This window comes from Dermacentor silvarum, chromosome 8 (genome assembly GCF_013339745.2).
Source record: "Dermacentor silvarum isolate Dsil-2018 chromosome 8, BIME_Dsil_1.4, whole genome shotgun sequence".
Lineage (NCBI taxonomy): Eukaryota > Metazoa > Arthropoda > Arachnida > Ixodida > Ixodidae > Dermacentor > Dermacentor silvarum.
Window position 1 is genome coordinate 156,327,603 of NC_051161.1, and position 27,842 is coordinate 156,355,444.

The following is a 27,842-nucleotide window of genomic DNA, read 5'->3' on the forward strand; positions in this document are numbered from 1 at the left end:
TAGCACGAGTGTGAGCCGTTCGGGCAACCAGCTGTTCCTGCTCTGCGTCACCAGCTCCAGGAAGCAAAAGTCGGCTACAAGCCTTCCTGACTCGGCTTGACCCAGCTTGAGACGGCTAGTGCTAAGTTAAGCTCCAAATTAGACGTCTTCTGTATAGCTTATATGTCTAGTCTTGAAGACTTCTGGTGTAAGACAAGGTGGAGACGTACAGGCTTTGGTACACGTTTTTAAAGTCAATCTCCAAGTCTTGCAAGCAAAACTCGCGCACATTTTTACTACCAGCTTGCAACGATTCCTTCCACAGCACCATCAGTGGAATGATTACATCGTTATGGCATCGTCATATAACAGCTCTCCGCACAAAACAGTGTATTACCAGCGTACTGCAAGGTTTATGCTCGAGCCGATTTCGCATAGGCCGCTAGTTAGACGGTTACAGCGCGCGTACCAAGTATCAGCCAATGAGGAAGGTACCTTCCTCCATGGCCAATTCAAACCTACCGCGTCAGCTCAAACTGAAAGCCGGGCCATAGTTTCGTGTGCCCGTGATGGCAATACAACAAAACCTTTCAATAAAATGTGTACCGTTATTACGCAATTCGTAAAAGCTTTAACAAAACATTTTGAACGAAGTTTCACAGGCTAGTATAACATGGTGCGGCGCAACAGTTGGTGCGCTACTATGGCTTGGCCGCTTCCAACGCTAGCTCCCGCGCCTGCCATGCTGCCGTGCATTGTCTCCGTTCACGCTTGCCGTGTCACGCATGGCCGCGCGCCCGCACTTTGCAAAGGATTCAACGGGTCGGTTTCGTGTGCACATCGCATTCTCTGTGTGTTCCTGCGTTGATGGCTCAGCTTCGTTTTGGTAAGTGGTTAAAGTTTTTCTCTCTTTTGAAAGCTCTGTCACACGATTGTAGCACCGTGACCCTCTTGGTTGATTGTTTCTCATGCAACGGCTGTTGTTTCGAATTTCCTCGCGGCACGTCCGATGTCACGGACACTATATATTGACACGTATACATGTTTGTCTTTCACCGGTGGCCACTTTCCACCGGCTAACAAATGTTAAACGTTATCGCTCGGCGCAGGACGCGCCTGTATCGGAAGTTTCTAGAACGTTATCGATGATTCTTTCCATTGCCTGTTTTCACCGACGCTTCTGTTATCTGATTGCATGACTGACGCGAATTGTCTAGAACTTTCTGGAAGACACGCGGGCATCAGGAATTAATCTAGAACCTTCGATGACTCAGGTATAAAAGCCGACGCGTTTCGCCGCTGATCAGATTTTCGACGATCACCGACTGTGTTCGCCACTATCGTTGTGCTTTGAGTGTACCTTGATTTTGTGGGCACAGGTTCGCCCAATAAACTACCAGTTTCGTCGTACACAGTTTTACGACTGTTTTCTTCAGCGTCACTACTACGTGACATCTGGTGGAGGTGCTAGTGCGTTCATGCAGCGAACGCCCCCGCAAAGCCGCGATCCAAGCCCGAAACCGGAGGACAACGCCAACGTCACCAAGGACCAGCGAGCTAGCCGTAGGCAGCAAGGACTTCTGCCGGAGTACGGACTTCTTCCCGAGAAGACCACAGCGATCAAGGCCAAGTCAACGACCTCAATGGCAGCCCCAGCGTCCCCCATCCTGCTGCAACAACCTCGGGAGCCCCCGACCTTCCGTGGATCATCGGCTGAAGACCCTGAAACCTGGCTGGAGACATACGAGCGGACCGCGACGTTCAACAAATGGAGCGACGACGACAAGCTACGCCATGTCTATTTTTCGTTGGATGACGCTGCTCGAACCTGGTTTGAGAACAGAGAGACCACCCTGGCTACGTGGGACCTCTTTCGTGAAAACTTCGTGAGGACCTTCACGAGTGTCGTACGAAAAGAGAGGGCAGAGGTTCTCTTAGAAACCAGAGTGCAATTGCCGAACGAGAACATCGCGATCTTCACGGAGGAGATGACTCGCCTCTTCCGCCACGCCGACCCCAACATGTCTGAAGAAAAGAAAGTTCGGTTCTTGATGCGGGGTGTCAAAGACCAACTATTCGCCGGATTGATGCGCAACCCGCCCAAGACTGTCGCCGAATTTCTTTCCGAGGCTACAACGATCGAGAAGACGCTTGAAATGCGCGTCAGGCAATACAACCGCCGTGCCCTGACCAACTACGCCGACGCTCAAGCGCTAGGCGCCGACGACCTGCGCGAGACCATCAGAGCGGTCGTTCGCGAAGAGCTGCATAAGCTCTTTCCCAGGTCGCAGCCTCACGTGGCATCTATCGCCGACGTCGTCAAAGACGAAGTTCAGCGCTCACTTGGAGTTCCCGATGTGCAGCCACAATCGCCGCAACCCCAGCCGGAAGCGCTGACCTACGCCGCCGTCGCCCGTTGTCAAGGCCCCCCTCCGCGCTCGCGCCAGGGCCCCGTAACGCCGCAGTTCCGTCGTCCACCGCCGCCGCCACCAGCACGCCCGCCCGTCGCCCAGCGCAGCTACCAGAGGAAGACGGACATTTGGCGCGCCCCCGACCACCGCCCGCTCTGCTATCACTGCGGGGAAGCCGGCCATGTCTACCGTCGATGCCCATACCGCGAGATGGGCCTACGAGGGTTCCCCGTCAACGCGCCGCGTCCCGATCGAGGTGAACGACCGCGCGACATCGCCGACTACCTCGCCGGAGCCCAGTGGCAACCACGACGATCCTCACGCTCGCCGTCACCAGGCCGCTACATCTCGCCGCATCGCCGTCAGTACAACGGTCCCACCCGGGGCCGATCTCCCAGCCCTTACCCGGGAAACTAAAGGCAGCAACCGATGGAGGTGCGGTTGCTGTACGACGCAATGCCGAAGATCCTCCGACGCCGCCGACGACGACGATTCACGATTCATCACGACGAGATATCAGCACGCCGCCTAGCAACAGCCTTGACAACACTTCGCCGCCGAAAGAAGACCTTCCGACGCGACGTAGCAGCAGCAGAGCAAGCCGACGCAGCCGTGATCCGACGCCACGAATTAACCGCAACGCCAGACGCCGGTCTACCGATCTAGACGTGCTCATCGATGGCCATAACGTCACCGCTCTCGTCGACACTGGAGCCGACTATTCCGTCTTCAGTGGCCCGTTCGCCGCCAAGTTGAAGAAGGTGAAAACAGCCTGGCAAGGACCCGATGTCCGGACAGCGGGAGGCCACCTAATAACGCCGACTGGAATCTGCACAGCGCGAGTCACGGTAAACAACCGCACTTACCCGGCGAGCTTCGTAATCCTGCAGCACTGCTCCAGGGATGTCATCCTAGGCATGGACTTTCTAAATCAACACGGTGCAGTCATCGACTTAAGGTCCAGGTCGATAACGCTTTCAACGCACAACGCGATACCACCGGATACAAGCATAAGTTACCATGCCTTGAATGTGCTTGAAGAACAAGTCACCGTTCCGCCTCGCTCCAGCGTAATGATTTCCGTCGGTACCGTAGTGCCTGCAGACATGGAGGGCGTCATCGAGGGCGATCATCACTTACTGCTCGACCGTGAAATTTGCGTCGCTAGAGGCATAGCTGAGCTACGTGCAGGGAAAGCAAGGGTGATGCTCACGAACTTCAGCCCCGAATACAAGCACATTAACAAAGGCACCACGGTCGCCTACATCGACGAAATAGTACAAGCCAGCAGTGCGTTCGCCTTCACGGATTCCAGTGCACCTGCAACGACGACAATAGTACCTGAACCAACTTTCGACGTCAATCAGAACCTTCCCAGGCACAAGAAAGAACAACTAAAGGCTCTGCTCCTGCAATACGAGGACTGCTTCTCGTCGTCGTCAAAAGTTCGACAAACCCCTGTCGCCAAGCACCGCATCATAACCGACGAAAATGTCCGGCCACTCCGTCAGAGCCCGTACCGAGTTTCGGCGCGCGAACGCGAGGCCATAAGGCAACAAGTCGACGAAATGCTACGCGACGACATCATCCAGCCGTCCAAGAGTCCGTGGGCGTCCCCCGTGGTGTTAGTGAAGAAGAAGGATGGAACCCTACGTTTCTGCGTCGATTATCGTCGCCTCAACAAAATCACGAAGAAGGACGTATACCCCCTCCCACGGATTGACGACGCCTTGGATCGACTCTACAACGCAAAGTATTTTTCGTCGATGGACCTCAAAACCGGCTACTGGCAAATCGAAGTCGACGAGAGGGACCGGGAGAAGACTGCGTTTATAACACCAGACGGACTGTTCGAGTTCAAGGTCATGCCGTTTGGTCTTTGCTCGGCGCCTGCCACTTTCCAACGTGTCATGGATACAGTACTGGCAGGCTTGAAGTGGCAGACTTGCCTCGTCTATTTGGACGACGTCGTTGTGTTTGCCTCAAGCTTCGAGGAACACCTCCGGCGCCTTGAAACAGTTCTTCAAGCAATCAAGACCTCCGGACTCACGTTGAAGCCAGAAAAGTGCCGCTTCGCATACGAGGAGCTCTTGTTTTTGGGCCACGTCATCAACAAGTCTGGAGTGCGCCCCGACCCTCAGAAAACTGCGGCCATCTCCAACTTTCCTGCGCCCGCTGACAAGAAGGCAGTGCGTAGATTTCTTGGACTGTGCGCCTATTACAGGCGCTTCGTCAAGAATTTTTCACGGATCGCTGAGCCACTGACGTATCTCACGAAGGCCGACGTCGAGTTCAAGTGGGAGACGCCGCAAGTCGAAGCATTTGAAGAACTGAAGCGACGCCTGCAATCGCCGCCAATACTTGCGCACTTCGACGAAAATGCCGATACCGAAGTCCACACCGACGCAAGCAGCGTAGGACTCGGCGCCGTGCTTGTGCAGAGGACTGACGGACTAGAAAGGGTTGTAAGTTACGCTAGCCGGTCGCTATCGAAGGCGGAAGCAAATTATTCCACAACAGAAAAGGAGTGCCTCGCCATCATCTGGGCAACATCTAAGTTTCGCCCCTACCTCTATGGCAGGCCCTTTAAAGTTGTAAGCGACCACCACGCCTTGTGTTGGCTAGCTAACTTGAAGGATCCTTCAGGTCGCCTCGCACGATGGAGCCTGAGACTTCAAGCATTCGACATCACCGTCGTTTACAAATCCGGGCGAAAGCACGCTGACGCCGATTGTTTGTCTCGCGCCCCCGTCGAACCGCCGCCACAAGACGACCAGGATGACGACACTTTCTTGGGACCCATCAGTGCCGACGAATTCGCCGAACAACAGCGAGCCGACCCGGAACTAAGGAGCCTTGTAGACTACCTGGAAGGCAAGACCGTCATTGTGCCGAAGGCGTTCAGGCGAGGATTGGCGTCGTTCTTCTTGCAAAACGACATTCTCCTAAAGAAGAACTTCTCGCCTCTCCGAGCCAACTACCTCCTCGTGGTACCCTCAGCATTGCGTCCAGAGGTTCTGCAAGCTCTCCATGACGACCCAACGGCTGGACATCTCGGTTTTTCCCGCACTCTCGCGAGGATACAAGAGAAATACTACTGGCCTCGCCTCTCTGCTGACGTCGCCCATTACGTAAGGACATGCCGAGACTGTCAGCGACGCAAAACACCGCCGACAAGGCCAGCCGGGCTTCTACAGCCGATCGAGCCACCTCGCCGACCGTTCCAGCAGATCGGGATGGACTTACTGGGGCCTTTTCCGACGTCGACGTCCGGGAATAAATGGATCATCGTAGCTACGGACTACCTCACCCGCTACGCCGAAACAAAAGCCTTGCCCAAAGGCAGTGCCGACGAGGTAGCCCGATTCTTCGTTGAGAACATCCTCCTGCGTCACGGTGCCCCGGAAGTCGTCATCACCGACAGAGGTACGGCCTTCACGGCTGAACTAACTCAAGCCATCCTGCGATACAGCCAGACAAGCCATCGCCGCACCACCGCCTACCACCCGCAGACGAATGGCCTCACCGAGCGCCTAAATAAGACCATCGCCGACATGCTGGCAATGTACGTCGACGTCGAACACAAGACGTGGGATGCCATCCTTCCGTACGTGACCTTCGCATACAACACGGCCGTGCAAGAAACGACGCACATGGCGCCGTTCAACCTGGTCTACGGAAGGAACCCGGCAACGACACTTGACGCCATGCTACCGGACGTCGCTGACGAAGAAAATCTCGACGTTGCCACCTATTTGCAGCGTGCCGAAGAAGGTCGACAGCTCGCCCGCCTGCGCATCAAGAACCAGCAGAGAACCGACAGCCGACACTACAATCTTCGACGACGCTACGTCGAGTACCAGCCCGGAGACCGTGTTTGGGTCTGGACTCCGATACGCCGACGAGGACTTAGCGAGAAACTCTTACGTCGCTATTTCGGACCATATAAGATCATCCGACGTATTGGCGCACTGGACTATGAGGTCGTGCCAGACGGCATTTCGCAATCACAGCGGCGCCGCGCACGACCCGAAGTCATCCATGTGGTGCGTCTTAAGCCTTTCTACGCCCGCTGACGAACTTAGGTACTTTGTTACTTTATTTTTTTTCTTTATTACGCGTGGTTTTGTTTACGCTTTCACATTTGTTTGTAGCATCGGGACGATGCTTTTTAAGGGGAGGGTATTGACACGTATACATGTTTGTCTTTCACCGGTGGCCACTTTCCACCGGCTAACAAATGTTAAACGTTATCGCTCGGCGCAGGACGCGCCTGTATCGGAAGTTTCTAGAACGTTATCGATGATTCTTTCCATTGCCTGTTTTCACCGACGCTTCTGTTATCTGATTGCATGACTGACGCGAATTGTCTAGAACTTTCTGGAAGACACGCGGGCATCAGGAATTAATCTAGAACCTTCGATGACTCAGGTATAAAAGCCGACGCGTTTCGCCGCTGATCAGATTTTCGACGATCACCGACTGTGTTCGCCACTATCGTTGTGCTTTGAGTGTACCTTGATTTTGTGGGCACAGGTTCGCCCAATAAACTACCAGTTTCGTCGTACACAGTTTTACGACTGTTTTCTTCAGCGTCACTACTACGTGACAATATAAGCTCGTCAGGTTGGGATTACATTTTGGTTGGTGTGGGATCATTCACGGCCGTTAGGATCGACTGACCGTGCTAAAATTGTTACATCGGGAACCACTTCTCGCGGAGTCGCCGCCTAGTTTCCTCGTGGTCGAAAGTTGCGAATTTTTTAAGCTGGTGCTGTAATTATATAAACGCGAGCTATGCCGCTTATTGACTTATATTACTTCGTTGATGGACTTAGAACTGCATCGCTATGCGAATAATATATCTGCGTCCCCGACTGATTGCGTCGAGATGTAAGCACGTGCGTTTTATATACGTCCGCTGCATTCAGTTTGTGAAGAACAAATGCAAAGCAACAACAGCTTGATTTGGACGAGTTGGTAAATACTGAATAACGTAGGTACAGCGCAACAACTTTTGTAAGGAAACGGAGACAGGAAACAACGCTATACCTGCGTTATGTAGTACGCTGTACCAGCGTTTTCCTGTCTAATTGTTTCCTTCCAAAAATTGTTGCGCTGTACCAACGTTATATAACCAAAAGCAAAGCGGCGCACAAAAACAAAATGAGACTTTGTGCGAACTCCCTTGTTGCCCATTGTATAAGATTCGCTTTGATTCATTTTTGTAGTACCCAAAGCCTTGAACAGCAAAGTATGACAGCCTGCCCAATGCAAACACTTCTATGGATGAATGCTACCCGTAGTGCAGTGAGGCCATGATTTCAGCAAAGAATACCAACCACGGTGGCATAATCTTGAGCCAGGTTGCACCTCAGATAGGGAATGATGGCACTAGTTCCCAAAAGCTTGGATGGGACTTGAAGTACTTACAACGAGCAGAGCAGGATCGAACATGTGCAGCTATATAGGAGTATACTCATGCATGTAGAAGTTGCGGCCTGCAACATGTTATTAGCTACCGTCCAAGCTGTCAAAGTGTGCGTGGCTCTTGTCTATCTTTTTTAGGTGCTTTCAGACATTCACGTACTAATCACAGACATGGGAAGACTATAAGACGTCAAGATGAAAGGCTCCTAGCAGCTCTCGGTGTTCCCAACGAAACTGGCAGAATGACAGTGGCTGATTACAAGCTGCCTTTGGTGAACAAAGAAACCGTGACCACATTAGAATCCGAGCAGAGCTCCAATCCTGCATGCTGATGACACCTTGTAAGTAAAAGCTTTATGAATTGACTACATGAGCACATTTTTATAATAACTCGTACCAGGTGTAACTAATGCCTTTTATATGCATGTTAAATTGACTTCATTGTTTTATTCAAATTGTGTGGCTTCATGTTTTTGAGTTGTATACGCAGTAGTTTCAGTTAATACTTTTTTATACTATGGCTGTTTACATCTTGGCAGTTTTTCTGTGTAAATATTGCTGCAGTAATTTCTCTGGAATGCATAATCATCTAGTGTCATTTGCTGTTCTGCCTTACCTTTTCTCGGGATTTCATACCCGCCTTCATGCAGCCACTGTAATATCCACAGTGTGTATATTTGGTGTTTTCGGCTTTGAATCCCTTTTGTTCTCTTCCAAAAATTTTTTTTCAGACACAACGGCTCTCTGTTATGGGGGGCTGGTACTTAAGAAGCTTTACTGCGGGCATCCTACCCACGATTTTCAGACAGTTTGGGTGGAAACTTAAGCTAGACTCTAGGCCAGCGGCGGAAAAAGAGCTTCAGTGACGTGCATGTCTACAGTGTCATGGAAGGTAAGTTTAGAGGGCTGCTGTTTGACTGGGCATAAGTGCAGTGACTCTTACTCACAAAATACACGCTGTTTTGAATGAAAAAAATAAATAAAAACATGAACACATTTGAAAAAAATATCAGCCATCCAGTGTAGCTAAGTCGGGTGGACATATTTTTCTTTTATAAGCCTTCCTCCCCCTTGCAGTTCCATAGAACTTATGTTCCACAAATTTTATTTATAAGTTGCAGATCTGTTCGTATGTAGCAATGGTTCGGATATTAGCCACAACTGCTGATACCGTGTACACGTGCTACTTGCAATGTTTGGCTAGATGGTTTGGTATTCCAGAAGCTATTCATAGCAATACCACGTGGGAAAATGTGATGACCGATGCCATTCGCCAAGCAGCAACTGCCTGGTTGAAGAATTGCAGTTTGCGAGCGGATAAAAAGCCAGCACGTTACATTAAGCTTAGTGTTCAGGTAGTTTTTATATAGAAATTTAAGATATACTTACGTTTTTAACTGAGTCAGCATCATGTAGCATGTTTACATCTTATTAAAATCGACTGTTGGTTCTATATCAGAAGTGCATGGTATGGGATTAACATTTTGTCTTGGTGTTCTAAACTCTACTTATATCAGTCTGTTCTCAATCACCAGATAACTTCCAACGACCATCTATGCATGATGTTGTGACATCATGTTTTACTGTGGCCATAGGGAAACTTGTATACATTCTGAAGAATTTTACTTTAGACAATAAATTCTGGGAACCCCAAGTAGAGTTGGCGTTCAGGGCCACTTGCTTACATGATGCAGTGTAAAAGAAAGATATAAATATTTACTTCCAGGCAGCAAAAGGACACTGGAGATGCTTTAGGTGAACGTGAAAAGGCATTTTAAATTATAGAATGAATTATACCTGTCTTCTGGCACTATGCTTATGCCTGCAGATTTTAAGCAGTTTTTTATGTGTTGTATTTGTTTCTTTTATGCCATTGTTCAGTCTTGTGAGGACAGCCACTGAAAGGCCACGCTTAAAACAAGTATAACTATGCATCATGAGTGCATCAGTCCTATAATGTTTAAAAGTGGTGTGCGCATTACATGCCCTTAACAGTAGTCACCGAGAGAAAACAAAGTGTATTCGCAAACTTTTCTAATATGTATAGATTATTTCTTAGTCATGTTTATGCTAAGCATTTGGCCTTTACTGGCCTTACTATAAATGAGTCTGGTCTTTTTTCCCTTTTTTTGACTGGCGCAGATGCTTCAAAGGATACTGGACCTGCCGCCAGCTGACATGCCTTTCTTCCTCCTTAGTTCTGTTAAGATGTGGGTTCAGTTTTTCTAGACATGCAATCCATAATATATGCAGTCTAGTCAATCAGTGCACGGCATTACATGCCATTCATTTCCTATGTATATATTTAGTCACAATCAAAGCAGGACAACACATGTACATAATTTGCAAGAATAAAATTTTGTTTTTTGCTAATTTTGCTGCCACTTAAACATTGTTATGAAATGCTGGCTATAGAAGAGGCATTTTACAAGATGTCTTTTCAATGTGCCTCATTCAACACCCTTGTGTGCTGCATGAATTTTGCTTGTGTTAGCAGTATACCCAAATTAATTGTGCGCTACTGCAGATCACTGGTACTGCTATTGTTTTCTTGGAACCAGTGGTGCGATTCAGGATTTCTAGGAAATGTACATATATTGAGTGCGACTGGCTTTAACTTCAAAATAAAAACACGCAAAGCTACTAAGCTGAAAAAAGTTCAGTATTATGTGCTAAATGCATACTTTTCCAAAGGCATAAATATTAAAGGCTGCATAGATTCCACAGTTTGGTAATGAAATCTGTCAAGGTATAATAGTGAGAGCCCATCTGTGACATGCAAACATGTATACATATGCCAACAATGTCATTTATGTACTGAAATAACATTCTTCCGAAATGAATAGACTTGCAAGAACATTAATACACTTTGCAAGTGAACAGCACTAGAAAATGCATGTCGCACACGGCCTCTCAACATTATACCTTCACAGATTTTATTACAAACTGTGAAATCTATGTGGCTCCTTTTAATATTTATGCCTTTGCAAAAGCATGAATTTAGACCATTATACTGAACTTTTTCAGCTTAGTAGCTTTGATGTGTTTTAGTTTAAAAAAAATTATGGGGTTTTACGTGCCAAAACCAGTTCTGATTATGAGGCACGCCGTAGTGGGGGACTCCGGAAATTTGGACCACCTGGGGTTCTTTCACGTGCACCTAAATCTAAGTACACGGGTGTTTTCGCATTTCGCCCCCATCGAAATGCGGCCGCCGTGGCCGGGATTCGATCCCGCGACCTCGTGCTCAGCAGCCCAACACCATAGCCACTGAGCAACCACGGCGGGTGTGTTTTAGTTTTCAAGTTAAAGCCAGTCACATTCAATATATCTACATTTCCTAGAAATCCTGAATCACAAGACTGGTTAGAAGAAAAGCATATCAGGACCAGCGATCTGCATTAGTGCATGGTTAACATATGCATTAGTTAACCTTTTTTTGCAAGGTGGATTGCATAATTTCTCCGGCAAGCGAAATAATCCTTTATACAAAAGTTCTACAGATAGTCTAACGAACAGCTTGCCAAGACTTCCCCAAGACGAATACGGAGGGAGCATTAGCTTGGCTTCAGGAGTGCTTGTGGAGTTCTAAGGCTATTACTCGGCTTGTAGAAGCCGGATAGTAGACAACCTCTTGGCTTGAACAAGACCAAATGTAGACGTCTTCTAGATGGGTTTGTGCTACCTCTTCTCGGTTACGAACAGACGCTAGCTACCACCTGAATTGTTCAGTACACCCCTTTACAGCTGCAACACCTTGTATATATAGAATTCACTCAGTAACCGAAATGATGCCAAGCCGGATTCACTCAAAATCAGAATAAATAGAAGTCTAGAAGTCATGCGCAGCAGCGCTTATACTCGGACTCAAAGTACAAAATAAATAAATAAATAAAGTGTGTAGTTTGGCCAGGAAGGCGAAGCAGTATTAGTGATAGCGAAGTAGAATACAATTACACGAAGGAAGATTCTTACCGTGTTAAACCGTGTAAGGATCGCACCCGTGTAAGGGCCTCACCCATAACTTGACAGCCAATATTAAAAAAAAATAGACATCCAACCGAGAAGCAATCGCGTTCCGTGCGCTGATTCTGATCGAGCTCAACAGCGAATTGTCGCGCGCAGCATACTTTCGCGCGTCGCTACTGGATGTCGAGAGGAGACAATTGCGGAGGTTTACGGCGGATTTCATACTCGTAGTTGGAAAAAGGAGGTGAAATGGCCCGGTCCCATGAAAGGCTCGCCAAAATCGCGACAGAAATGTGTGGCCCTTACGCGAGTCTATACGTTAGTTATAGTGGCCATATAAATTGTAGTAAAAATTCACCTAAGCACGGACCATGTAAACCTGTAAATACCTCACTGGATGACCTCGAGCACTCGCTTTCACAACGCACGCATTGTGGAGAACGCCGGCAGCGGAGGCGAACGGTTCGTACAGCCACGCGATTCACCACAACTCTGAAAATTAGATTCATCATCATTATCTGCCTATTTTTATGTACACTACTGACGGCCTCTGTGAGTGATCTGCGATGACCTCTGTTTCTTAACTCTGCAACACTAGGGTCGCAGAAACACAGCCCGGCAAGGAAGACAGTGCGCATGAAGTTAGCAGCCATCCCTGGTCGCCCTTTATCATTGCACCCGCCAATGATCACCAACAATTAGATATGGCACGCGGGCCCCATAAGCGTCAGCCGCGCACAGTCATTCACAGTTACGGCAGGGCTAGAGGAGAAGACGCGTTCTCTCCTTCCAATTCGCGTTTGATTACGTGACCTACAACTAACGCGAATATTGAGCGCGTGGGAAGATAATGCCCATCAAGCCGCCATCCTTTTCGGCTCACTGTTACGTGCTTTTTTCCCCCACCACAGGGTATGGGTCACTCATGTATATGGCTTTTGGATTTAATGCGGAACATCACGGCGACGACAACCGCGATAATTTGCCTGAAGTGTCGATATGATTGCTTTCGCCATAAAGCTAGAAATAGAAAATTGTTAGCAGAGAGTATATATATATATATATATATATATATATATATATATATATATATACGTCAGTGGCGTAGCCAGAAATTTTGTTCGGGGGGGGGGGGGGTCTCAGGTTGCAGCGCGGCCTCCTCCTTATAGCATTTGTCGAGGGATCAAATACATGAATCATAACTGCATTGCCAATGCCATTGTATATTAGATGCTGCAACCTAATTATTAAGCGCTACGCACTGTCAAGTAGAATATGTATTTTTTCATAAAAGAATATATTCGTATGTCCCAAAAATTCTAGCAGAAATAACTGATATCAATGCGGCCGCGTTTTTTTGTCTATTTAATAAGGAAAGAACATATCACACGGACATTAGAACTATATCAGTTCGAAACCAGCAAAGCAGTGTATACAGCTGATATGAAGAACGTAAAGGCCATGAAATGAATAAGTTGAGGAGAAATATTTTGATGAATCTTCGTCATTCAAGAACCTTGTTTACATTTTTGAACATATGCAACGGCCAGGAAAAGACCTCAATGAAGCTGTCCCTTGTTGCAATAGATTGCGCAGGAGCAGCTGTTACCGGTCGTGTAATTACACCGAGATTATACTCGCAACAGTGAGTACAAATAAAAAGTAGGAAAGAGAGAGAAGTCATAAGGGAAAGGCAGGGAGGTTAACCATGCTGAGCCCGGTAGGCTACCCTGCACTGGGGAAGAGGGAGAAGGGATTGAAAAAGAAGGAAGAGAGAAGTTCACAGTTCACACGTTGCACATTTACAGTTAAGTGTTCATCGCTGAGTTTCGTCACAGGCGGTCATACAGGCTTGTGCATTTCAAAAAACGCAGCAGCGCCTTTGTAGCCCTGCATATAGCAGACGCACGAGACCACGCGCCCAAGATCTTTTCCTCCGTAAAAGGCCTGTCGTTTAAGTGCCCCAAAGCCGTCCAAAGGGCAATTACCTCATCTTCGTATCTGTGGCAGTCACATAAAAGTAGGAGTTCTGCAAAATATGCATTAGAAATGCGACCATAGAATGGAATATACAAATGCAAAGATACAACTCGCTAAAGGGCAAAAAAGAGTCGCTGGAAACAAAGTTCACTGCTTGTATACACAACACCTCGCAACAAGATATTTAAATATACGTCTAAGTCTCCAATAAATCTACGTATTTAAGCAAACGTCATTGTATATTATGCGTCAAACAAGACAAATAAACACGTTGCGGAGTCAGAGATAATAAGCTTTGCGCACAAAAAGACAGATGATCTAGGCAAGAACAAAACTATGATCGCAGAAATCGTGATATGTACTCGGGCCATGCAGCGGTCGCGACACCACCATACAGGTAGAATAATAGAGGAATAATGCAGAAATTAGTACGAAAATGTGTAATTTAACTGCCTGCACAGCGGCAACAATTATTCTGCACCCAAAATTAAAGGAGGGTTTTGCTTCGTTTCAAAAAGAAATAAAAGCAGGTAGCCAAGAAGGAAAGAAAAGGACAAACGAAAGCCACAGATGATGCGGCAAGTTACTACCCAATATCCGAGTGTGTTTTTGGCAAACGCCGCGTGGGCGGGGCTTTCAATGAGCAAGGTCGGTCAAAATTGGTTATTGATGTCCTCGTAATGTTCGTATTCGCATGATAATTTTGATCATGATGCTAACTGCTAGAATAAACAGCTAAAATTTCTGCGGTTTTAAAAGCTAACGAACAGTCATACGTTTTCATAATTACGAGCTTATGGACCTGAAGGAACAGAGCTTTTTACTTGCATTGATTTTTGCTGCTTCGCTATCTAAAGGAAAAACTTCTCTCAGCGGGGAAGTTGAGCGAAGCGGTCAATGACTTCGGACACGTTGATGCCGACGTCTCTGTGGGTGTATAGAAGCGCCAACCTAACCATGCGTTCCACAGACGTTGTAGAGCGCAAGTAGTTTTTTAGTAAACTGTTGTTCAAAAAATATTCTCTCTGCGCTTTTAGCTCTAGTTTCCCCGACTGTGCGGCTGTTAGCAATCTAGAACACATGCTCTGGCGATGCCCCTCGTTACAGGGGCCCAATCGCATCACGGAAGAAGAATGGAGCTCTGCCATCCAGAGCTCAGAACTGTCACGACAAACTTGGGCTGTCCAGAGAGCCCACGATGCGGCGGTTAGGCTCGGCCTACCCGTCCCCACGTGGGAGCGGCCCGCAGCTCTGCCCTAGGGCAGGGCTTCTCAGGACCTATTTAATGAAGTTCTTTGTCCGTCCGTCCGTCCGTCCGTCCGTCCGTCCGTCCGTCCGTCCGTCCGTCCGTCCGTCCGTCCGTCCGTCCGTCCGTCCGTCCGTCCGTCGTCCGTCCGTCCGTCCGTCCGTCCGTCCGTCCGTCCGTCTGTCTGTCTGTCTGTCTGTCCTGTCTGTCGTCCGTCCTGTCTGTCTGTCTGTCTGTCTGTCTGTCTGTCTGTCGTCTGTCTGTCGTCTGTCTGTCTGTCTGTCTGTCTGTCTGTCTGTCTGTCTGTCTGTCTGTCTGTCTGTCTGTCTGTCTGTCTGTCTCTCTCTCTCTCTCTCTCTCTCTGCGCTGGCAGTGGTCACTGGAAGGGTGACTAAAATCTGGAACAGTTTGTACACATTTACATAGAACCTGCAGTCGCAATGAGAGAGGGCATCTATTCCGGTGCTAAAACCTAAAACACTCCCTCGATGTCGTTGGCATCCTTGTTTAGGTACCTTGCACAAAACAGTAGGCTGTTCGATTCCAGCGATGTCCGTCGTTTCGTCAGGAAGTATGGAGAAGCAGCCTGCTTTTGCAACTAGGCTTTCTTTGATAATTTCGCCACAAATTTCTATAATTTGGTTTTGTGCATCTGGGCTAAATAAAATACGAGGCATTACTGGGGCAACTTTCCAAATGGTTCTTCAGATATGTATCTCCAAAATCAGCTCGCATGCGAAGAAGCGCTCTGAAAATGCCTGTATTTTCAGCGGGGCCTATGCTTAAATCCATAAGGCCCCTGTCCCTGTGACCACGGAGAGCCACACCTTGTAGCCCGCAAAAAGAATTTCCTCAATAATAGGCCATTTCCTTTCTCCTGTTTTCTCATATTTTACTTTGCCTGCCCTGGTACAGCTGATCGATCACATTGGGCACGCGTCCTGAAAATGTTTGGAGAAAATTGTCAGCTGCTAGCTCACAGTCACGGTAATATTTAGTATTTTCGTGTGTGTGGAAGATTGCGAGCGCGTGCTTTCATTTCTGGAACGGCTTGGACACGAGGGCAGTGCACGCATGTTGGTCCAAGTTTATAACAGCATTAACCCCATAAAGTTCCAGAATTGAAAATCTTTTAAAGCATGCCTTTGGAAATGTCAGTGCAACTTTCGCGTCAAAAGTTTATAAGAACTCTACACCCATAAAGTTTCAGAATTGAAATCCATGCGCTCCGTAGACTGCGCAGCCGCTGCGAGATGCCGCAACGCGCCCGCTCGCTATCGAAAAGCCCTTGAAAGATTGTGCTTGGATGGGGCTCCTTGCGTTACGTGACCCCAGGTGCCACGAAATCCAGCCCGAGTTCGCAATGTTCGTGCCGAAATGTCTTTCGAGCGTGAAAAAGACATTGTAGACAGAATGCAGATTGATTCCCGGCGTCGGTGGTAGTTTTGGTCGGCGGTGCATGCCGGCACGAAAAAATTTCGGGGGGGGGGGGGAGGGGGGGCTGAAGCCCCATCAGCCCCCCCCCCCCCCCCTGGCCACGCGCCTGATATATATATATATATATATATATATATAGTTCAAAAAATAGAAGCACGTAGGAAAAACATAACAAGACTTTACTGACGTTTCGGCCGGGGTCCGGCCTTCATCAAGAGACTCTTGATGAAGGCCGGACTCTTGATGACTCTTGATGAAAGCCGGACCCCGGCCGAAACGTCAGTAAAGTCTTGTTATGTTTTTCCTACGTGCTTCTATTTTTTGAACTACTTCTGTGCCGGCTCCGGTTACTCTTTACTTCACTGATATATATATATATATATATATATATATATATATATATATACACATTGTCACAGTGCGTAAGGTGGAAAGAAGAGGACATGGTTGGTGCCCTGGGAGACGACAAAGAAGATTCTGGGTTTTCGCTTCTCTGCGCAGCCATTAAAACTCATCTGTGAATACCAGTACGCTTCTTCCCTCCCGTAACATTATTGGTGGAGGTGCGGGGTACTCACTTGCGCAAGACGGAGCTCCGCAGCGGACGTAACCTGGCTGCCATGTCATCCGAAGGGGAGTCTTCAACCGCGGCCCCGTCGACGCCACCGACGGTCATCCTAACCCAGCCCCGCGACCCTGGCATGTTTTCTGGGATTGACAACGTTGACGTCGATGACTGGTTGGCAAATTACGAACGGGTCTGCGCCAGCAACAGGTGGGATAACACGCTTATGTTGGCCAACGTAATATACTACCTCAAAAAAACGGACGGGTCTGGTTCGAGAGACATGAAGAAGAGATTACCAGTTGGGAGCAATGCAAACAGAAGCTTCGTGATTTGTTCGGCAAGCCCATCGGCCGCCAACGTGCTGCTCAGAAGGACCTTGGGACCCGTGCACAGACGTCCACTGAATCTTACGTGGCGTACAACCAGGACGTCTTGGCTCTTTGCCGCAAGGTGGATAAAAACATGACAGAGGCAGACAAGGTCAGTCACGTTTTAAAAGGCATAGCGGACGACGCGTTTAACCTTCTCGTGTATAAGAACATCACAAGAGTCAATGAGATCATTAACGAATGTCGCCGCTTTGAAGAAGTGAAAAGCCGCCGCATAGTTCAGCAGTTCACGCGCCTACCCAACACCGCTGCTTCATCGACGTGTGAAGACCTTTGTCTTCCGCGTGAGCCCACTCCCTCCGAGAACGTCGTACGTATTCCGGCGAGAAATTGAAGCAGCGTCTCCTGCCACACAAGTGACGCAGTGCTTTGACGATTCCCGGCCGCTCGTGTCCCTCATTCAATCGGTCGTTCGCCAATAACTTTCCAATGTGGGTCTGCAATCCATCTGCTCCGCCAACCGTCCTGACTTCGCTTTGTCTGCTGCCTCTGCCCCTGTTCACCTCAACCAGAGCGGTCCTTACCCGAGCTATCGCAACCCGGCCGAATGGCGCACACATGATGATCGACCCATCTGCTTCTATTGTGGACGTGTGGGCCACATCTCTCGCTATTGCCGAAGTTCCTGGCCGGCCTTCTCTCGACCAAGCTTTCCCGCCTACCGCCGCTCCCCACTGAATCCTCGCCCGCCTGCGCCCCCCACCGAGTTCGAAGATGCACCTGACAACGCCCGAGCCACTGCGACTAACCGCTCATCATCACCGCACTGTAGCCGCTCCCGTTCACCCCAGCTGCGTCGTTCCCCGTCCCCTGCTTACCGTCGCCGCTCTCCGACGGGAAACTGACTGGGGCAGCTCCGGGAGGTGACGCTGCTCTAGCGCCCCGGCCTGAAATTCCTCTGTTGAGCCTGCCTACTGATCGGAACCTTTTGGACGTGGATGTGGATGGTTTGCCTGTTACAGCACTCATCGACACTGGAGCGCAAGTTTCCATCATGAGTGCTGACCTTCGAACGCGCCTGAAGAAAGTCCTTACTCCTGCTCCGACTCGACTGCTACAGGTCGCCGACGGTGGAACTCCGGCTGTGCTCGGAATGTGTGCTGCACGTGTCAGTGTCGCCGGACGCCACACGTCCGTTTTGTTTAGTGTGCTCGAACGCTGCCTCCACGATGTGATCCTCGGCCTCGACTGTTTGACCACCCATTCTGCTCTGATTGACTGTTCAGCCGGTGTTGTCCAACTTGACCTACCTCTTTCCACTGACCTTCCTGCTCAAGCCCCAACTCAGCTTTGTTCTGCGGATTTTATTCGTCTTCTTCCCCAAGCAGCAACCTGCATCACCGTTTTCGCCTCTCCACCTGTTCCAGACGGAGACTATGTCCTCACTCCCGCGACTTCAGTCCTGCTTTCCCACAATGTCTCCTTCCCACACACCGTCATTTCTGTAGCGGCCAATGAGACCTGTCTTCCAATCCTCAATTTCGGCCAGTGCCCTCAGGTACTTCCTCGAGGGATGTCACTTGCCACGTTGTCACCGTCCCGCGAGTGCTATATTTCCGCTCTATCTGTTGCGACATCTTCGACCAGTGCTCGTTCTGTTCCTTCTGCATCTGCCCCGGCCGACGACATTGCAAAGATGATTGCGCCGGACCTCGACCCCCAATCCGCCGCAGAGCTCCATGACCTCCTCGAGTCCTTCGCCGACATTTTCGACCTGAACGATCGCTCTTTGGGTCAAACTACGGTTGTGAAGCATCGTATAAATACCGGCGATGCGGCACCTGTTCGCCGACGCCCATACCGGGTGTCGCCCTCTGAGCGACAAGTTATCCAGAGCGAAGTTGACAAAATGCTTGCCAAAGGGATTATTGAACACTCTTCCAGTCCGTGGGCTTCCCCTGTTGTGCTCGTCAAAAAGAAGGACAACAGCTGGCGATTCTGCGTGGACTATCGTCATCTAAACCAGATCACCAAGAAAGATGTCTACCCGCTTCCACGGATCGACGATGCTCTGGACTGTCTTCACGGTGCCACTTATTTTTCATCAATAGACCTTCGCTCCGGATTTTGGCAAATTGCCGTGGATGAAATGGACCGTGAGAAGACCGCATTCGTTCGTTACACATGACGGCCTCTATCAGTTTAGGGTAATGACTTTCGGCTTGTGCAATGCCCCGGCGACCTTTGAACGTATGATGGACATGCTCTTGCGTGGATTGAAATGGTCCATCTGCTTGTGTTACTTGGATGACGTCATCGTATTCTCTCCAACTTTTGCGGCCCATCTTGAACGACTTTCATCTGTGCTTTCCGTTTTTCGCGCCGCTGGCCTGGAGCTCAACTCGTCCAAGTGCCACTTCGGTCACCGTCAAATAACCATGCTCGGACATCTCGTCGATTCGTCAGGCATTCGCCCCGATCCTGCTAAAGTTCGTGCAGTGCAGAATTTCCCTGTACCGACCTCTGCCAAAGATGTTCGCAGCTTTATCGGTCTTTGTTCTTACTTCCGCCGGTTTGTGCAAAATTTCGCGCATGTTGCTCGTCCCCTGACTGACCTCCTCAAGAAAGACGTTCCTTTCTGCTGGGGCTCTGAACAAGCGACTTCTTTCTCGCGCCTCATCACGCTACTCACCACACCTCCTGTTCTCGCCCATTTTGACGCCTCTGCTCCGACAGAAATTCGCATTGACGCCAGTGGATACGGCATCGGCGCAATTTTAGCCCAACGCCAACGTGGGCACAACCGCGTTATCGCCTACGCCAGCCGCCTCCTCTCCCCGTCTGAGCACAATTATTCGATTACTGAGCGGGAATGTCTCGCCCTCGTTTGGGCTGTGGGCAAGTTCTGACCTTACATATATGGTCGACCATTTACGGTTATAACCGATCACCACGCCCTTTGTTGGCTTTCTTCCCTCAAGGATCCCACTGGACGCCTCGGTCGCTGGGCCCTGCGCCTTCAGGAATACACATACACTGTAGTCTACAAGTCGGGTCGCTTACATCAGGACGCCGACTGCCTGTCTCGTCACCCCGTCGATGCACCGAACGATTTAGTGGATGCCGCACCGATCTGCGTTCTCTCGCTTTCCGCCTTGAAAAACATAGGGGCTGAACAGCGACGCGATGAATCGTTACGGCAGCTTATCGAACGCCTGCTCTCTGACCCGTCTGACCCATCCCTTCACATGTTCGTACTACAAAATGACACCCTGTATCGCCGCAACATGCACCCAAACGGGCCCGAGCTGCTAATCGTCATTCCGTCTCATCTTCAGCAAACTGTACTCCAGCAACTGCACGACGTTCCCACTGCTGGACACCTTGGCGTCTCTCGGACCTATGACCGAATTCGGCGACGATTTTTCTGGCCCCCTCTCAACCACTCCGTCCGTCGCTATGTCGCCGCGTGTGAGTCGTGTCAACGCCGAAAACGACCAGCTGTACATCCCGCTGGTCTGCTGCAGCCTCTGGATATACCGACCGACCCTTTTTTTCGCGTTGGCGTTGATCTTCTCGGACCATTCCCTATATCAAACGACGGAAATAAGTGGATTGCCGTCGTTACGGACTATACCACCCGCTATGCCATTACAAGAGCCCTTCCCACCAGTTGAATTGAATTGAATGTGCCTTTATTTCCATAAATGTACAATTTATGGGGGATTTAAGGAAAAAGTTGCGCACAGCAGCTTGACGGGCCTTAAAACCCAGTCTGAGGGCAGCAGCGGCAGGCACAGGCGCTAATTCAGGACTGACAACAAAAATACATTTGAAATACAATGCAATGTTGGCTGAAACTTATGCCATAAAAAATCAATATAAAAACACTACAGACAGAAAAAAAAACAGTTTTATACATGAGCAAACAAAAACGGTGAAAAAAAATTGATCATGATCAAATATCACTGAAAAACTCATACAAACGCGAAACAGGACAAGAAATGACATCAATGTTATTGCGCATGAGTGTGATTAACAAGCGTGGTAAGCGATGATGTAATATTTGAAAAGCATAATTAGTGCGAGGACGTGGTACATGCCAGTGTTCAGGTGACCGTGTGCTGTATTCTGTTCTATTTCTAATTAACTGCGTTAAAGACGTAATAATGTATGACTGATTTTGTTTCACGTCTTTTCGATAGGCTAAGGACAGTCTAAAGTCTAACAGAGAGTGCAGCGTGAGTAACTTAAGTTGTTTGAAGAGAGGTGCAGTATGAGAATCTGCTGGAGCATTAAAAATACTACGAATTACCTTTTTTTTTCAGCAGGAACAATCGGTTTATGTTGGTAACAGACGTTGTACTCCACACCAGACAGCAGTAGTGTATGTGACTCAGAAAAAGAAAATTATATAAGAGAAGTTGCGTGGTAGCGGTTTTAAACTGAACAGTATTCCAGCTACTTGGGCAAGTTTACCTGCAAGGAAGTCTATGTGATCATTCCATGACATATGGCTATCAAAAAACACACCAAGCGCTTTCGCAGACCGGACAAGCTCAATTCTTGAAGAGCCTATAAAAATGTCTGACTCTAAGTTCAAGCATTTATTCTTGGCTTGAAATAAAATAGCTTTGGTTTTGTCAGTATTAATTTTTAAGCCATTACCCTGTGACCATCTATGTATTTTAGCAAGGACAGAATTTGCAGTTGAAGTTAAGCTTGCAATATTGTTCGACGAAAAAAGCACAGTAGTACCGTCTGCGTAGATGATATATTTTGGCTCACTATCCACGAGAACAAGGTCGTTAACATAGACGTTGAAAAAAAGGGGGCCTAGTATGCTCCCTTGTGGAACTCCAACTTTTACTTGTTTGATTTGGGAGCAGATGCCATTAATTTCAACAAGTTGACTCCGCTGCTTTAAATAAGATTGTACTATATCTAGAGCAATACCGCGAATACCGTAGTACTCTAGCTTCTTTATTAAAAGTTCATGATCAACAGAGTCAAACGCTTTACTGAAGTCGATGAGTATACCGAGCGTGAGTTGCTTTAATTCAATGTTTCTCAATATCAATTCCTTTTGCGCTACAGACGTCGCTGACTTCTTGCTTCACGACGTTATCTTACACCACGGCGCACCACGTCAACTTCTCACCGATCGCGGGCGATACTTTCTTGCCAAAGTCATCGACGACTTACTTCGATCCTGTGCTACTAAACACAAGCTTACTACAGCCTACCATCCTCAAACTAACGGTCTTACTGAACGCCTGAACCGGACAATAGCTGACATGCTCGCGATGTAAGTTTCCTCCGATCATCGCGACTGGGACACTGCTTTACCATTTGTCACGTTTGCGTACAATTCCTCGCGCCACGACACAGCTGGTTATTCGCCCTTCTACCTTCTATATGGCCGTGAACCGACCTTGCCTTTCGAGACTCTTCTTTCGACCACACTCTACTCGCCGACGGAGTACGCTCGTGATGTCATAACCACAGCGACCCAGGCACGCCAGATTGCCCGTCTTCGTCTCTCTGCTTCACAGACACGTCAGAAGTGCCGTTACGATCAGCGCCACCGCGATGTCGAATACGAACCAGGTGCTCTTGTGCTAGTTTGGTCTCCATCTCGACGTGTCGGTCTTTCGGAGAAATTCCTTTCGCGATACTACGGCCCTTATCGCATCCTCCGCCAGGTGACGCCTGTTACATATGGAGTGTCTCCACTGGATGCTACCGTGCCTTCACCTCTATCTGACGTCGTCCACGTCAGCCGCCTCAAACCGTTCCTTTCTGGAACCAGTGAGTCGCACCAGCAAGGTGCTTCTTCTGACGGGGGTAATGTCACAGTGCGCAAGGTGGAAAGAAGAGGACATGGTTGGTGCCCTGGGAGACGACAAAGAAGATTCTGGGTTTTCGCTTCTCTGCGCAGCCATTAAAACCCATCTGTAAATACCAGACGCTTCTTCCTTCCCGTAACAATATATTATATTGTTACGGGAAGGAAGAAGCGTCTGGTATTTACAGATGGGTATTATATAAACCTGCCCATATAGATATGGGCAGGTTTCGGAAAGCTGGTCGCCCCCCCCCCCCCCCCCGCCCCCCCGGAAAAATGAAAATTTTCCGCCTATGTTGCTGCGCGATGTTGACGCGCGTTTTTGCCGCTAGCGTGGCCGCGCTACCGTTTTACGCTGCCGTTTTACGCCTACGTGACTAGGTGACTACCGGTGACTACCGTTTTACGCTAGTCACCTAGCCTGCTTGATTTAATCAGGTATACTATACATGTTCTTTATCTAGCATTTGTGTATACCTCTCATTATTATTTTGCTTTTTCAAAAATTTACCTTGTACCGCTACCTATGATATTAAGAGATCAGGTCGTATCCATATTTTCCCTGCTTTTTTTCCACCAGTACTCCAATCGTATCTTGCTGATCTCCACGGCTGATCTGTTTATGTTTCCTTCCACTTTGAAACCAAGCGCTTCTGGGAGTTGCACGTTACCTACGGTTCTCGCTGGGTGGATCCCGTCGCATTCCATCAGGATGTGCTGAGTGGTTTCTGGATCTTTACTGCAACATGCACATGTCTCATCTAGCTCCGAATATTTGTTCCGGTATGTTTTCGTCCTTAGGCAACCGGCTCGAGCCTCAAATAGCAAGGCACTGCCCTTTGTGTTATCGTACAGATTTTCCCTTCTAATTTCTTTATTCTCATTCTTGTAAATCTCCATTGTCCTTTTTGTTTCCATTCTTTGCATCCAATTCACGGTCTCTATTTCTCTTTCTTTCTGATGACTCCTGGTTGTCTATTTGCAGTTTCGATTATCCTGTACTTGGTTGCCAACTTCCTTGACCTCTTCCTCCATTCTGTGTCCACGCTTTTCATGTAGAGATACTTGTGCACTTTAGCCGCCCATTTATTTTCGTGCATGTTCCTGAGCCTTTCTTCAAAACTAATTTTGCTCTGTGCTTCTCTGACTTCAAAAGAGGCCCAACCCATGTCACCCTGCACTGCCTCATTTGTGGTATTACCGTGGGCTCCCAAAGCCAACCGGCCTACTGATCTTTGGTTAACTTCCAAATCCGCCAATATATCCGATTTTAAGCATATAATGGCATTTGCGAATGTTAGCGCTGGCACCATTACTCCTTTCCAGATTCCACGCACCACCTCATACCTATTGTGGCCCCACAGTGCTCTGTGTTTCATTATTGCTGCATTCCGCTTCCCCTTTATTTTCAGATTATCTTGGTGGTTGTTTGAGTAATTCTTTCCTTCGTTTATGTGTACGCCGAGGTACTTATATTGCTTTACTATGGGTATTACTTGCTGTTGAATTGACACCACGAAGTTACTCGTGTTACTCGTACGCTGCCGTGGAGGCGAGCGCCATCTAGATGGGGTTTTCGCAAGTAACCTACCCGAGCGCGCCATTGTCGTTATGGTAGAAATGCTGGAAAAGGGGTTTGTGTTTGAGTTTCCTCGTAACAGAATTATGTTTTTCTCGTACATTCAAATTACAATCCGACGCTATCATGTGTGCAGGTGATAGTTATGTTGTACTTTACAATTTTTCTGACGAATTTTACTTTGAGAAATTCAATTTTTGTTTACTAACGCCCTGCGCTACGTGGAGGGCCTGTATGGTCGGGGTGGTTCGGGGTGAATTTCTTCGCCACGGACGCCTACGCCGACGCGGATTTTCTGCCTCTAACGCTCTCGCGTTAAAACGCACTACTTGGCGTAGTAACACGAGCAAGGTTTCCGCACGTGCGAGCACGTAGCTTTGTCGGTACTGCCCAAGGAGGTTGAAAAAGAATTGGTGCTGCCACAGAACGTTGTCGTCGGGTAAACACTTCTTGCTCAACTATGCTACCTATGCGCGCAGGCAATTTTCGGATCAATTTTCGGCTCTGGCATCGAACGCGATACGAAAACCACCTTCGCGGCGTTTTATTGCTTTATCGCTTAACACGAATGTATTGCGGCGAAGCTGAAATGAAAAGCCTTACGGCGAAACTGGCTTTAGGAAACCGACTGCCATTGTGCAACACATATTTGACCCTGGCCCATTTTTTTGCTAAAAAATGGGTGCACGTTAGATTTATACTTTGTTTAGGAGCTTTAATGTTATTCTACCCTATAGTTTTCTACTTTTCACCCGTGAAAAGTGAACTTTTGATTCAAGTGGGTGTTAGAATCGGGAAAATATTGCCAAATTCGACCCGGCGGATAATTATATCAATTTCGTGGTTGCCGTCAGGACCGAATTAACGGAAGTCAACTGTATTGAGTCAGGGGCCAATATTTTCACCGCATCCGGCGCGCGGACCCGCCAGAGGGTGATGCGTGCAAAATACCTGAGACAGTGGAGCGCATATATACTTGTTACTTGTTTCCCCAGTTGTATGACTGCCAACGGCAGGCAATCATCTCGTTAGCGCCACTCGACAGCAAGCGCGGTTCAGTGAAAAAAAGATGTCGCAATTTCACCCGAAAGGCGAAGCATTAAGTGCGATAGCAAATTAGTAGAGAGCTATATGGAGTAAGGATAGTAGTTTTGTCAGCTGTATAAACTTGGACATGTAGCAGCACCAGCAACGTGCAGAACTGTTGTCGACGCTGTCGGCGTTTTGCCCGCGTTCGCACCGAACGAGCGCGGCGTTGGTGACTGTTTCCGGTGCCTCTGGCGGCGGCTTGGAGGTTTTCGACGAGATCAGAACGGGACACTCGTCGAGCAGCGTCGGAAGTCTTTACCACATTCTCGCCTCGCAACGTTTTTATATAAATACGCATTTGGCGCAGCAGCTAAGCGTCGCCTCCCCTCCCTCGCTCCAATCCCCCCACAGCCCTTCGCGCCACGGAAGACGTCGCGTTTGCTCTCCGCCGTGCGTTCGCTCCCCGTGAAAGCGCGCGTCCCTCGCGCGCTTTCACGCGCACATACAGCAGACAGCGCGCGGCGGCGATTTTATCGCCCTTGGACTCTATACTGAAGCTCACGGCGACGACGATGCCAGAAATCCGCTTGGGGTGTCCATATAATTGATATCGCAATAAAAAAAGTGCTACTGGGTCATTTTTTCTGCTCGTCCCTTTTCCCAGCAGGCCAGAGGACTGTCTGCGTTTCTTCAATATATTCTCCCCCCTCTCTCTCCCTTAATAGAGCTTCGTTTCTCATAGATTCCAGCATTTGTGTTGGGTCTGCATAATTAATTGTAATTACATGTGGCCTGAAGAACTACAGGCGCATTCTTTCAGTACAACTTGGCAGCAGTATTGAGTTCTATAGTACGAAATAAATTTGTGCTGTTTTCCTGTAAATATTGTGGCACACAGGTTAAAGAAACAGGGGCATCTTTTATAGGTCACATATACAAAAGGAAAGGCAAGTCCATAACGTCGTCGTCCTCACCCAAGCTCGTGCTCTCCTTTTTCCACCTTGCTTTCAGCGTTGTAACAATATTATTTGTTTATGCAAATGAACTTGAACTGGTGCGTTAGAACCAGCTTGAACCGCTATCTTTTTGCTCCGGAGTTGAACCCTTTTCGAACCGAAACTAAAACCGGAACGAAAAAAAAAAACCCCGGCAGATCCCACACCCTGTGGGAATCGATGTTATGCGAACCAGTGTGTGGTGAGCCTGCCAAGTTAACGAAACGACCATGAGAGCATCAAGGCACAGGCAGCTTTTTCATGACCTACATGACATGCAAGTCATGACATTCATGTCATGAGTCCTTAGGAGTCCATTTAGCTACACCTAAGAGACCTTAGGGCGAAAACCTTAGTCATACTCGTGACTAAGACTTCTACCACCATGCTTTAGTGTTTCCTTCACTTAGTACCGACGTCCGAACCAATTTCAGTGGTTTTTGAGTGTTAATGTTTTTTCGCTGAGTCATTGTCATTTTTGCTCAATCAAGGTCATGACTATGACTTTGACCAACAACCCTAGCCTTTTACTTCACCTAGTACCCCATCCCAACCCATTGCAGTGCTTTTTGACTGTGGATCTTTCTTCGCTGAGTCATTGTAATTTTGCTGAGTCATGCTTATGGCTAGACTTCTACCAGCATCCTTTAGTGTTTCCTTCCCCTATTACCGACGTCCGAACCCATTTAAGTGGTTCTTGAGTGTTAATGTTTTTTCACTGAGTCATTGTCATTTTTGCTCAGTCACGGTCATGACTATGACTTCGACCAACAACCTTAGCATTTTCCTTCACCTAGTACCCCATATCCGAACCCATTCCAGTGGTTTTTGAGTGTTAATGCTTTTTTGGTGAGTCATTGCCGTTTTTGCTGAGTCATGCTCATAACTATGAGTTCTACCATCATCCTTTAGTGTTTCCTTCACATAGTGCCCACATATCCCAACCCATTCCAATGGTTTTTTAGTGTTAATCTTTTTTTTCGCTGAGTCATTGTCATTTTGCTGAATGATGCTCCTGACTACCACTTCTACCAGTATCCTT

At 48.3% G+C, this 27,842-nt stretch overlaps 1 protein-coding gene and 2 long non-coding RNA genes across 3 annotated transcripts in view; 2 read left to right on the forward strand and 1 right to left on the reverse strand.

Moving 5' to 3' along the window:
- The window catches only part of LOC125947444 (uncharacterized), a 313,859-nt gene that overhangs the window by 169,820 nt on the left and 116,197 nt on the right, over window positions 1-27,842 (forward strand). The window lies entirely within an intron of this gene.
- LOC125947445 (uncharacterized) overlaps window positions 1-27,842 on the reverse strand; it is a 313,443-nt gene that overhangs the window by 169,793 nt on the left and 115,808 nt on the right. The window lies entirely within an intron of this gene.
- On the forward strand, window positions 762-10,193 carry LOC119462890 (uncharacterized). The gene is made up of 4 exons (XR_005194272.2): window positions 762-865; window positions 7,959-8,161; window positions 8,552-8,712; window positions 9,963-10,193. It is a non-coding gene; the product is annotated as an uncharacterized LOC119462890 (long non-coding RNA).